This window comes from Mchenga conophoros, linkage group LG22, assembly GCF_057382185.1.
Source record: "Mchenga conophoros isolate Kocher_MC1m ecotype Shallow Benthic linkage group LG22, M_conophoros_male_GT1.1, whole genome shotgun sequence".
NCBI lineage: Eukaryota > Metazoa > Chordata > Actinopteri > Cichliformes > Cichlidae > Mchenga > Mchenga conophoros.
Window position 1 is genome coordinate 7,426,849 of NC_140546.1, and position 12,669 is coordinate 7,439,517.

Genomic DNA, 12,669 nt, shown 5'->3' on the forward strand with positions numbered 1-12,669 from the left:
GATGTTTAGGTTTAGATCTTTTGAATTTTTTACTGATGAAAGTTTTATTCCATCTTTGAGTCTTTTATTCTGCAGTGCTGTAGGATGCTGTTGTTGTAGAGGGGAAGAGATGTATGGTGTGAGCCACGTCCAGCAGACAGTTGTTCAGTTCAGATATTCCTTCCCCTCCTTTGTGTCTCTGATATGGATGCTGGGGTCAGTGCTGACCTGTATGTATGTCTTGTGATTTTGACATTACATTTTAAAACTGAAGCTGGAACTTGACACCACAGGCAGTGACTCTTATGTAACCTACCAGAGACAGACAAATGTTTGCAGGTGCATCGTAACTCTCCCAGCAACCACAGCAGTCTCTGTGGGTAAGATAAAGTCTTTATTAACTCAGTCTAACAGCCAGTCCAAACAGACAGAGACATCTGAGAGGACTGACTCTGGTGTTTAAAAATATATTTAAGATAATGATAGTAAATTTACCTTTTGCCTCGACCAGAATCAGGACAGTAGAGTTACTTTCTTTGTATCTGCGCAAAATTAGTTTTTATTTCTCTGACTGTTCATTAGGTCTCAGACTTGTTAAGCTTTGATCAATACAAAGACTCAAAGGAGAGGAAAACTTCAGCCTTTCTTCTTAAAAAGTGGAAGTAAAGGTTGAATAAGCTCAAAAACTTGGGTTTTGTAACAGAAACATTTGTTCCTGTGTTTTAATTTACTTTTTACAAAGAAGAAATGTAGTGTGAAACATTTATGCTGACAACAGCGCTCCAAGTCAGCAGAGAGGAACTCCACAGCCAGCAACAAATCAGAACAGGAAAGTCACTCTGAAAACGTGTTTAGTTTTGGTCATAGAAGCATTAAACACCACTAATGAAACAAACACTTGAATTTATCGTGCAGAATTCAAAGTTAAATGAATTGAATACAGATCCCAATGGATATTTAAAGGCACTGGTATCACCATATAAGGTATAACAATGTATTTTATTTTTTAAAATAACTGAATATTAATGACTTTCTGCAACTTTCACACTTTGCATATCCATCCAGCAGATGGATTGGAATGATTGGCAAACTGGTTTTAGGACTTTAGCCATAGGTTAGAGACATCACTGCTGCTGTTTTTAACCTACTCTACTCATTATAAATGATTTATTCCTTAATCAATGAATGTGTCCCTGTGACTGATGGGCTTTTGAAGACTCGGGACTCGCTTCTATAGGACCAAAGAGCAGGCATGGACTTGTTTCATCCACCTGTACTTCAGTGAAATTTCTCCAAACATTTATTGTAGGAATTATGGAAGTTTAGGCTGTAGGAAAAACAAGAATGAAGAGGTCGTGTAGCATGAACACATCCATCACTAAACTATAAACACATGAAACAAGTTTGTACGTGTGCGTCATTGCATGTCTGTTGGTATGTGTGCCTCAGATGACTTTGAACCTCCTCTTTCTTATTCTTGGCAGGAAGTGAGCGTCAGCAGCTCTTGGTTGTAAAACTGCTTTTGGTCGCTCTCCCAGAGCGCAGTGGCAGGAGAGAGGACAGAGAATCTCTGTGTCACCTCGCTGTGGCACGGGATGTGAGGAGATCGCCGGGAATGTCAATAATCGCTCAAACCGAGGACGAGCTGCTGCCTGCTCTCAGTGCAACACAACGACCTGAATATCAATATGAGAGAAATTAAAACAAAACATTTCAAAATAAGTTGATAAATCCTGTAAAGGTGAGTCACGTGCCCCAGATTTATTCATACATGACACTAGAGCAGGGGAGGGCAACTCCAGGCCTCGAGGGCCGGTGTCCTGCAGGTTTTAGATCTCACCCTGGGTCAACACACCTGAATCAAATGATTAGTTCATTACCAGGCCTCTGGAGAACTTTAAGACATGTTGAGGAGGTAATTTAGCAATTTGACTCAGCTGTGTTTGATCAAGGACACATCTAAAACCTGCAGGACACCAGTACTTGAGGCCTGGAGTTGCTTACCCCTGCACTGGAGGAAGATCCACCAGAGATCTGCATTCATATTTAAGGGTTGATGGCACCATTGCATTCTTTCTTAAACTTCAATGTACTCTCACAGTCAATGTGCTTGCATTCCTTTATTGAATTTGTGATATGACAAATAGTGACTTTTTTCATATTGATAAACATGAAACATTGTGTTACAATCATGTAACCATTGTGCCCATCCATGTATCCAACCAGGGTCATGGTTGGACTTGGTTAGACGAGCTGACGCTGGGTAAACGGTGGTGTAAACCCTGGACAGGTCACCAGTTTGTCACTGGATTAACAGAGACCTGCAGCAAGTTTAGGAAAACAGAAAACCTAAAATGGATGTGAAAGCACACAAGAACGTGCCATCTCTCCACCGACCAGCACATTCACACCAATATCTGCTGTCCTTCCCTAACTGAACACTGTGTATTTATGTTGCTCCACTCACTGTGGAGCTTTTTAACACATTAAGGTTGATTCTGAGACTGTGGCTGAGTCTATCTGCACATATTTACTCCCCTGGGCATGCAACTATAAATGGAGCAAAACCATATGGTGACTACACAGTATACCTCTTTCCTCGCCTCATATACAGATCACACCTTTATAATTTAAATAGCAAAATTTAACCATCAGACATGTCAGTGTCATTGTAAGCTGTGTGGCAGGCTGGGGTAGGACCCAAACGCAGCACTCGGAGACAGAAAGCTTAGCTAAAGGCAGCAGCTTTATTGCTGGAAAATAAAAACTAAAACTAAGTAAATGACTGATGATAGAAACAAACAAAAGATGAACGAGAACTAAAAATCTTGCACTTGACTACTAACAACTAGATGAGACTTGACATTACATGATGTAGTTTGAGAACATGAAGCTTACCAGGAACGCACAGCAAAAATGGAGAACATAACAACAAACAGAGGATGGGGAACAGATGGGAACACAACTGGGACAAATCTGACACAACGAGACAAAGGGGAAGCAAAAGCACACTGGACAAGGACTATCAAAATGAAACAAGAAGCATGACAAATAGGTAGACGCAGACAACACACGTGAGCTTGAAACTGTGACTGGGGGAATGAAACACAGACAAGACTCACAACAAACAAGAAAACACTGGACAGTGAAGTAGAAGATAATCACCAAGAGCAAGAAAGTAACATAAGCACAAAAACCGAACCTGATACAAAACCAAGAAATATTACCCAAACTCAAAAACACACACACCCTGAGTCACCAGGACTGTGACAGTCACTGCCCCAGCTTCCACCTGTGGTCTGCTGCAGGATATTTACTCATCACTCCTGAATTTTTAAAGCAAACATTTAAGGAGAATGATGAACTCAGACCATACATGCCAAAATATCCAAAAATTAAATTCTGTGTTTTTAATGAGCTTTTAAACACAACTATGTATTATGTGAGAGAAAAAAACTTCAAACCTGAAATTACACATTTATGACAGAATTTACTATTTTATACTGTATACCAGGCATCATGCATGCTGTCATTGTGATCCAGTATATGATGTATTTCCTGTGGTGCACAGGAAGTGGTTCTTCTAATGGTTTGGTTGAAATAAGTCAATGGAGTAGAAGCCGCAAGACAAGAGAAGTACATGTTCCTACCAAAGGATCTGCTCTCACTTTTAAGTAAAGAACTCACATCTCAGAAACTTTCCAATACTTAATAATGTATAAACATCACTATCAGAATCAGGCCTTTGCCGGTGAAGGCATTGTATGGATTTAAATTGTGAAAACGTGTTTTCTCCATTTTGAAAATTGATTGAGTTGTCAAAATCGCCGTCTGTTCGTTTTATCTGCTGTGGACCTCGAGGCTCAGCGTTCTCCCATCAGGACATTTTTGTAGCTACAACACAATGTTCAAAAGCTTTTGTCTCTCATCCTATTGCTGTGATCTGCGTCTCAGGGCTTGTGGACAAAAGGTGTCAAACGGAGCAGTGGACTTGGCCTGCCACGTCCTCCCGAGCCTGCTCCTAATCCTATTAATGTGGGCTGCAGAGGAGTATGGATCCCGCACTCCTTTCATCCCGGCAACTATTAAAGTCTAAAGGGGCCCTATGTGTTTATTCTATGTATTTGTGTGTCTGTGTGTGTGTTCTTGTGTGTGTAATTGCATTGTAAGCGTCTTCTTATCCACGTTGTCATAATGTGTTATCCACTGATGCGGCTCGAGGTTGGCCGTCAATTTCGTTCGCTACGGGGCAGATGGACATTTCAATCTCTCGCTCTTTGCTGCTGCCATAGTTGAAAGCTTATGAGAGTCCAGTTCATGTAGTCCAATTTGACCTCACGTAGGCCCATCTATTTAAAACACTTCACAATGACCTATAAAAATTACAGATACATCCTGAAAATACCATGTTTCATGAATTTACAAACTGGGAATTCTAAGGAAAAAAAGAAAAAGAAAGAGCAATTCCAACTTGGACCTCAGGTTTTCTACAGTCTGCTTCAATAATTTTGAGCTAAGAGTGTCACACACACCTTCACATGACATGTAGAATATGTGTAATCTAAACTAAACAGTTTTTACATCTTCATGTGGAGCAGTAAAGATACTGCTCCTGTGTTAATCATGTTAGCAACACGAACGCCAGGAATAGCAGTGCATTTTATTGAAAAATTGGAGTTTTTAATGACTTGTGTGACCCATCGAGTGAACCAGACTGGAGCCTTTGGTGGGCCAGTTCTGACCTGTAGACTGTATGTTCACATCTTTCAGTCTGGCAGGTATGTGAGTGGGTACATTTTGCAAGAACAGCTGATTAGTTAGCTAGTTAGCTAGTACAATGTTTTATTTGTAGAAGCTAAACAATAAACGAGTTCATAAAAGTAACATAAGATCACAGACAGCTCACACTGGGTTGAAGGCCAGGGGAGTAACAGTGTGTTTTTAAAAGAGCTGCAACTGCAAAAGCATCTCAACACATGCAAACCTTTTTGCTTCGTGTCTGCACTAAAACCAGTCTAATGCCTTATTTGTCCCTGGTTATGAACATGATTCAGTTTTAATAACAGTATTAGTGTATCCCTCTTGGTGTAGCTCTCATTTCATCATTACCAGCTTTATTATCAGACACCTTTTGTTGTGATACAGTCTCACTTTTACAAGATAAATAGTAATAAATACTATGATAAAGGCCTCAGTCTCACAAGGGTGTTTTTAGGTGTTACTTAAAATGTGTTAATTATGACTTTAATCTATGAAATCAAACATTGAACTTTGATATTTTTCACACTCCAGCCTTTCATTTTAAAATCTTTTTAATGAGAAAATGGGGAAAAATATATTGTTTAAGGTATTTTCACACGTGAACGTCAGACATCATCAAAGTATTGTCCTTTCTGTCATGCAGGCAGCAGGAGAGGCTCCAGCTGAAAAGTTTTCTGACTGTTGAAGTACGGCATTTGGTGCAGGTGAGGGAGCTGCCTGGACAGAGTGAGCTGCCAAGTTAGAAACAACTTCATGACATTTTACTGAGTCGGATATTTGGATACCTGCCTGTTACAGAAAGAAAATCATGGGGTGAAGTTAAAGGTGAACTGTGTGCAGTGTCTATGAACAACTGAAGGTCAAATTATCTTCAGCACTTTCATTTTACATTTTAAATTTTGAGTTTTCCGCCAACACAAGCTCATATTTGAACATTACCAAAGGAAATACAAAAACTTCTGACTGAGCAGATTTTATTAGAAACACATGACATTTGCTAACAAACCAAATTCTCTGGTCTCAGGTTGTGCTTTTCATGTATGCCTTCCTTCAGTATTATTCTCTCACACACATATTTACTTTCTCACAGTTGATGCCAGTAAAATGAGGCTCCAACTGTGCAAACAGTCTTTAACAGATAGTCCTTCACTGCAAAGAAGCCTCCTCATTCGATTTTGATAAGCTTTAATCCATTTTTTTAACTTTTAAAGGTGCTGCTGGTCGCTCGCTGCAGTACATGGGCAGCAATTTGTGCATGAAAGAAAAGTTCTAGGTAATGATATGAGATGGGAAAAACATGTAGAAAATGGTTTTCCCATGCTGAGTGAAAGTTTGATTCATTACCTCCCTTCAGTTTGTCTCATTGTCTGCGAGCAGTTTTGAGGCCTAAAACGAAAGGAATGAAATGTTGTCCAAAGGGCCTTTTGTCTTTTTTGAGGTATCACTTATCCGGGTAAAGTGCAGACTGCGGCCACACAGACAGACATGCACTCACATGCAGCCGGCCACATCCTCTCAATAGTCGCATTTGCGTGTACATTGACCAGAGTCAATTGCCTGTCAAATGCAATGTGCGATTAGACACCAGTAAGGCCGAATGCAGCGCTGCCTCCCAGAGCCTGGACGCTGTGGGAGCCCTGCTCTGTGAACCCCACAGCCCCTCTCACTCCCTTCATCCACAGTGACCCCCCACCCCTCCGCCTCCACCTTTTTATCTCACCACCCCAGTTCAATGTTAATGTCCACTGGTGTCCACTCTTCGGATGTCTCCTTCTAGAGTGAAAAAAAATGAGAGAAGAAAGGATGAAAAAGAAAACGAAAATCAAACCTTCGCTCCTTCTTTTCTCACCCTGGCCTCCTCTTGTGTGCTGTCCAGCTGGCTGTGACCCTTGACCTCCTGACCCTTACTCCTGACCCCTGGACTCGTTCCCACGCCACGCCTTTTTGTGTCCACCTCGCCATGGCAACACCTTGGTCACCACTGCTGCCACGGTAACAGATGGACAGGGGCCTGGAAATAACTTCATTCAGCCCCGCCCGGAGGGGTGAGTACCATGGACAATCTGCCCGCACCCCCTTCCTCCCCTCCCTCCCATGTCTGAAACACATACACATCCTCAGACACACTCACTCACACACACACACACTCACTCTCTCTCGCACACACACACACACACACACACACAGCGCGCCCCAACCCAACTCTGCCACCCTCTGTGCCACATTCTAACACCCCAATCCCTTTGGATCCTTTCCCTCAGCAGGGGCCTCTGGGTATCAGGGCCTGATAGAGTCATTAACACAGAGATCCCAGATTCACCCTGGCATGCACACAGGACATACATGAGAATAAGAATAAGTTTCCGCTGTTGGCACAGAAAAGCGTGTAAAAAGACATCCTAAAGTCACCCACATATCCGATTTTACACCGGCGGTATTTATGGTTTTGGGGCGTAGGAGCGCAAACTTCTTTGCCGTGCTGTAATTATCTCTGCTTCTTTTATTAGCCCCATTGTTTTCTCACATCCTTCGATGAGAAAAGGGGCTCGGGGAGAGTTGTAAAGACACAGAGCTGAGCAGCGGGGGATCTGTTTGCCAACCCAGAGACAAGCGACAAACTGAAAAGAATCGCTGAAGAGCTCAATAAGGTGCACCGGGAAAATGAACTGCAACAGTTTCTGTGCTAATCAGTAACTAACCTCTAAACAAGGTTGCATGTGTTGTGACTTCTTTTATTTTGGGGAGGAACATCTCTTGGAGAGAGACACTGAATAGATGTAAGAGGAACAGTGTAATTACTCGTGCTGAATGGGGCCTGCACTGTGCTGGAGAACAGAGAGTTTATGCTGCTGAAACACTCTTTGTAAAGAGAGCTCTGATCCCAGCAAAGACACAAATAAACAAACAAAACGGAGACTACTGACACCGAGGTCTCCAATCTCATGGTTATCAAAATGGTATTCATCTGTGGCAATGGTGGCTTTGCAAAAAAAAAAAAAAAAACCATTTAAGTGAGGTCAAACTTTAATTTCCCTTTAAAAAAAAAGAGCATTATATCATGTTAGGTTCATTTTTAATGTTTTTTGGTGGAAATTTAGCTTCAAACTTTTCAAATGAGTGTAGTTTGTTTTGTTTTTTTTGTGGTTAGACAAACTAGGCTGAGTGGAGAGCAGGTGAGGGGGGGGGGGGGGCATCACAGGCAACCAGCAAAGCACTGACCATTGAGGCGAAATCAAGCAAAGCCACTTATTCAGTTTTTGGGATTTCGTATCCCCCTTACATCCCTGCATAGATCTGCATCCCACTGTCCCTCTACTCTCACACCCCCAACTCTCCCTCCCCTCCTGTGTCCAGCACCCCCTCATTCTACCCAGTCCCCCCAGACCCTTCATTTCTCTCCCCTCCCCTCCTCTCTGCCTCTCACCCATTTCATTGTACCAAAGGAGATTTTCTCCATTGAGGCCCAGTCTCTTAGGTAACCCCAGCGCTGCATGAAATGAGGAGAGGGAGAGAGCGAGAGACAGAGAATGAGAGAAACAGAAAGAGAGAGAGAGAGGGCGGGGAAATTGAGAAAGACAGGGGCGAAGGAAATGTAAAGGCGGAGGGAGGGCCGGACAGAAAGGGTTGAAGAAGGAGAGGAAGAAGGACGCCGGATCAGAGGAGGCAGAGGCAGAGAGAGTGAAAGATGGAGAAGTGGAACAAGTGCGGTCAGACGTCGACAGCGACGCCGCTGAAATTCGGCCCAGAGCCGAGGGAGGAAGACTGACTGGCGGAGATGTCCATCGCACATGTAAGGATGAACGCTCTGTGGCTGTGAGGGACTTCATCATATGCTTTTTGCTGTAATTGGTCGTCCAGATTTTAGGCCACGAAGGGTTCAAACACTGGGTGCTACTGCACTGTTGTCTTCTTGATTTTGTGTGCGTTTTGTTGTTGAGTTTTTGTATTTTTCCTTCTTTGTTTATTTGGGTTTTTTGCTGTTTCGTTCTCTTTTTTTTTCTTCCAGCAGATTTAAACTGTTTTAAATTTACACCTGTAAGTAGCCTGTGTGCTAACAGGAGCTGAAGAGCAAAGTTTGGGCCTTCAGGCCTGTTTTAATACCAGCACTTCATGGAGATTTGAAGCACAGTATTTTATTTAAAAGTGTAGGACAAATATTTTAAATGTAGGTATTAGTCAAGGAAGATAAACTTTATTGCAAAGTCAGTTTCATGGAAAAAGTTTCAGGCGCTCAGTCTGATGTTAATTCGTGACACAAATCATTTACTTTACAAACAAGACCAACGTCAAATGTTTTTAAGTTAAATATTGCAATATAAAACTCTCTTCCTCTTTATTTCAGCAGTTTAGACCATAATTAACACCTTTTTTTCACTTTTTTATAATTTTACTACATTTGTTGGATTTTCTGGTTTTGTGGTTTAACCACAAACTTTATCCTGAACAGAGACTTCAACTGTAAGGAGAGGACCTTCTGAAATGCTGCCATCCTTTGTGGCCATGCTACTCTGCACCTCAATGGTGGGCACACAGCACATGGGGTTCCCATGAATAGACCAGGCCTCACCAAAGACCACATCATTTGGATAAAGATGGGGTCCCACAGAAAGAGAAAACGCCTCACGGAGCGAATCAGATAAAGAGAAAATGTTGCGTACGGCAAATCAGATTAGAGCGGGTCAGAGCTTTAGTTTTTCGTTTGCAGGCCCTCCCACGTCCACCCGCCTGCATCGAACTCTGTGAAATTTACTACTGCTTCTGCTCATGTGTCTGATAATAATGTGCTCCACTGCTGTGCTGAGTTATCATCTCAGGCTTTTGTCTTCTTTGATCCGTGTGACCGTTGGGGGATTCACTTCTTCTTTTGTACAAGGTCACATCGCTGGCTCCCTTTGGACGGGCCTGCCCCCGGGTGGTGACCCCTTCGTTCATCATGGTGTCACCGGCACAGAGGACAAGCATGAGTTAAAGCTTTCTGTTTCTTTTCTCTTCTTTTTTTTTCTCTTCGCCTTCCCGCTCATTCCTGTGTGATGGGCTCACAATCCTTTTAGTTTTTTTTGTTCATCCTCCATTATGAAAGTAAAGCTCAACAAGTGGAGAAAAGATTTTTTGGGTGGACCAACACCAATCAGTCTCTGGCCTTAGTGGACTGAAGCCTACTTTAAGTAGGCTATGCACCCGAGTGTCCAAGTGTGCACACTTACGGATGACCAAGAAAAGGATGGAGGTCCGGAGCTGATTGTCCAAACGCAATTCTTGCATGTGCTTTTGTGAAACCAGGAGTTGTGGATGGACATCACGCCCCTGACCTCTGAAAATCAGCGAGGGAGAAACCACCTTTGATGGGTTCTAACCCGGCGGCTTTGCGGGTGGACGAGTGAAAGACACTGAAAGACAAACAGAGAAAGGAGCAGAGTGTGTGTTTATGTAAATGTAAAGCCCGTAAGAACCTCTCTTGACATTTTTTGGAGGTCAGCTTAACTTTTTCCCCCCCACGGGAGCATTATTTAGAAAACTGCTCAAAGGTTTCACTTGTGACAAATGACAAGCTCTTAAATTGTAAATATTTCAGTCAATCTAGGTGTGCAGTGAAGAGAAGCTGGTGAATAATTAATATCATCACTGATTTGAAAAGCACTGGCACCAAACAGAGGCAGCAGGTGGAAAGCAGCCAAAGGAATAGTAAAGAGAAAGAACTTCATCTTGAATTAATCTGGCCATTTACAAAACGCAAATAATGTGCACAATTGCTAAATAATGCAAACTTTCTCGGAGATGTGATTAAATCAATGCCAGTTGGCTGCCGGTGACATTTGGTTTCACTAATATGTATTTTTCTTTCCGCACAGGTGCAAAGTCTAAATGCTTGGAGATGCCTGGCAGTGCAGATCAGGAGGGTCCCATTTTGGAAAGGAGGTAAGAGTCTGTCTGTGGAGCAGAAAAGACTGAATAGCTCTCACCGCGTTAAGTACAGTTGAATGTGTCCGGTTCGCACTTCAGCACCAGAGTCTAGAGAGGGTCCTGCTAAATTTGCACTGGAAGGGGTGAGAGTGACAGAAAAGTAGAATGAATGAGGGGAGGGAGTTTGTGTGTGTTACTCTGTGTGTGCATATGTGTGTGTGTGTGTGTGTGTGTGTGTGTGTGTGTGTGTGTGTGTGTGTGTGTGTGTGTGTGTGTGTGTAGTCTCCTCCTCTGTGTTTGCCCCTGTGAGTTTGCTTCTGTGTGTTTCCCTCTGTTTGACAAAGTTCGAGGGGCCAGGCTTGGAGAAAGAAGAGGGAAAATGAGTGAAAGTAAAGGATTTGAATGAGGTGGAGGGAGAGAGGGAGCAAGCTGGGGAGTGGGATGAAAAAAGAAGGCAGGGATCTGACGGAGAGAGGGAGGGAGAGAAGGACAAGAGGACAGTTTTTGGAGGGAAAAGAAGAGCAAGCACCTTGAAATCTCTGTGGCGAGTTTGCTCGCTGCTTCACAGCACGAGTGGCGTAAATTGGTAAGATTTATAGATTGAAGCTGCAGGAAGCGACAACTCGGTCTGGAAATATGTATGGAGAAAGAGAAAGAGAGAGGGAGAGGCTGAGCGGGAGAGAGAGAGGGCGGGAGGGAGATCAAGAGCGAGGCTGCATTAATATGCTAATGGCCTGAGTGAATACACAACAGGCCCACTGACCAGGCTAATCACTGGTGGACACACACTGAGGCTAATCCCTCATGCAGCACTTACACACATGTGGTCACACGCATGCAGTTGCTCATGCAGATGTACTGTACAGTGCAGGTTAAAATACTGGGACAGTTCGTTTGCAGTGATTTGTCACAGGTTTGAAAGACTGAGCGTGAGGTCAAAGTTCAGGCTTTTATGAGTAATTTCAGGATCTTTTCTACCAGGTTGAATGCTCAGTGACAAAACACGAAATTCTGACTGCATTTAAACTGGAAATGGATTTCTTTTATTGCAGACTGAATGCACAGTCCAAACACAAAAACTGATGAATGTGAAGAGGACTGTGGGACGTAGACGAAGCAACTGAGTGCAGATGTTTTCCAGCTGGTGTTGTAAGTAGATTGACGTGATTTAATTTCATACTATCAGTATTAAATTTCAGATTACAGAGATATACTCAAAACATATTGTGTCACTGTGTTAGCAGACAAAAAAGGAAATCTCCTGAACCACTGAAATGCAGCTGTTGCTCTTATGTGTCTCGTCTGTGTTTTATCTTTGATATCACTGCCATGTGTGTAATTGTATTAAGAGCACCAATAATAAAACTACAATTTAAAAATTTGTGTTTGTGTTTCGATGTGTTTCTTCTTCTGGAGTTATGTGGTAAACTCTTGAGTTAAGTCTACATGTTATTGTATCAACCAATTAAGTTATTTTTCCTGTTGAAAACTGACAAATATGTTACAATTTATTTTCACACATAAGTAAGGATAACAGGTTTTGCTGGTTGTTGGTTTTGTCTCATTATTTAAATCACTAAAATTATTTATAATGTTTATGAAGTTAATTTAACTTACAGACAGTAGAAAAGTTCCACAAAGTTTATGAGATAATGTGGCAAAACACATTATTCTCTTAAAAGTATTCAACTGGAAAACAGTATCTGTCAGTGTTGCAATAAAATCTGGAGCATATTTATCACATCATGCTTTTTGTTGTCGTGTCATACCATTTTAGTCCCCTTGAGGGTGACAAAGCACCAACAAACTTAAAGAATTCAGCCACAGCAGATGGAAGGAAGAACCTGCTAAATTGGGAATCATGGGTTTTCCATTAGTTGTTTTTGAAACACAGTTTGTGAACACAGGAGCAGGCTTTTGTATAACACTGCTGTATAACACTGGGTTTGATCTCACTGCTGATTTCTGCATTAATAAAAACGGAAATTGTAAAAATGGAGGCAAAACATTCGGATCACACAGTTTAAG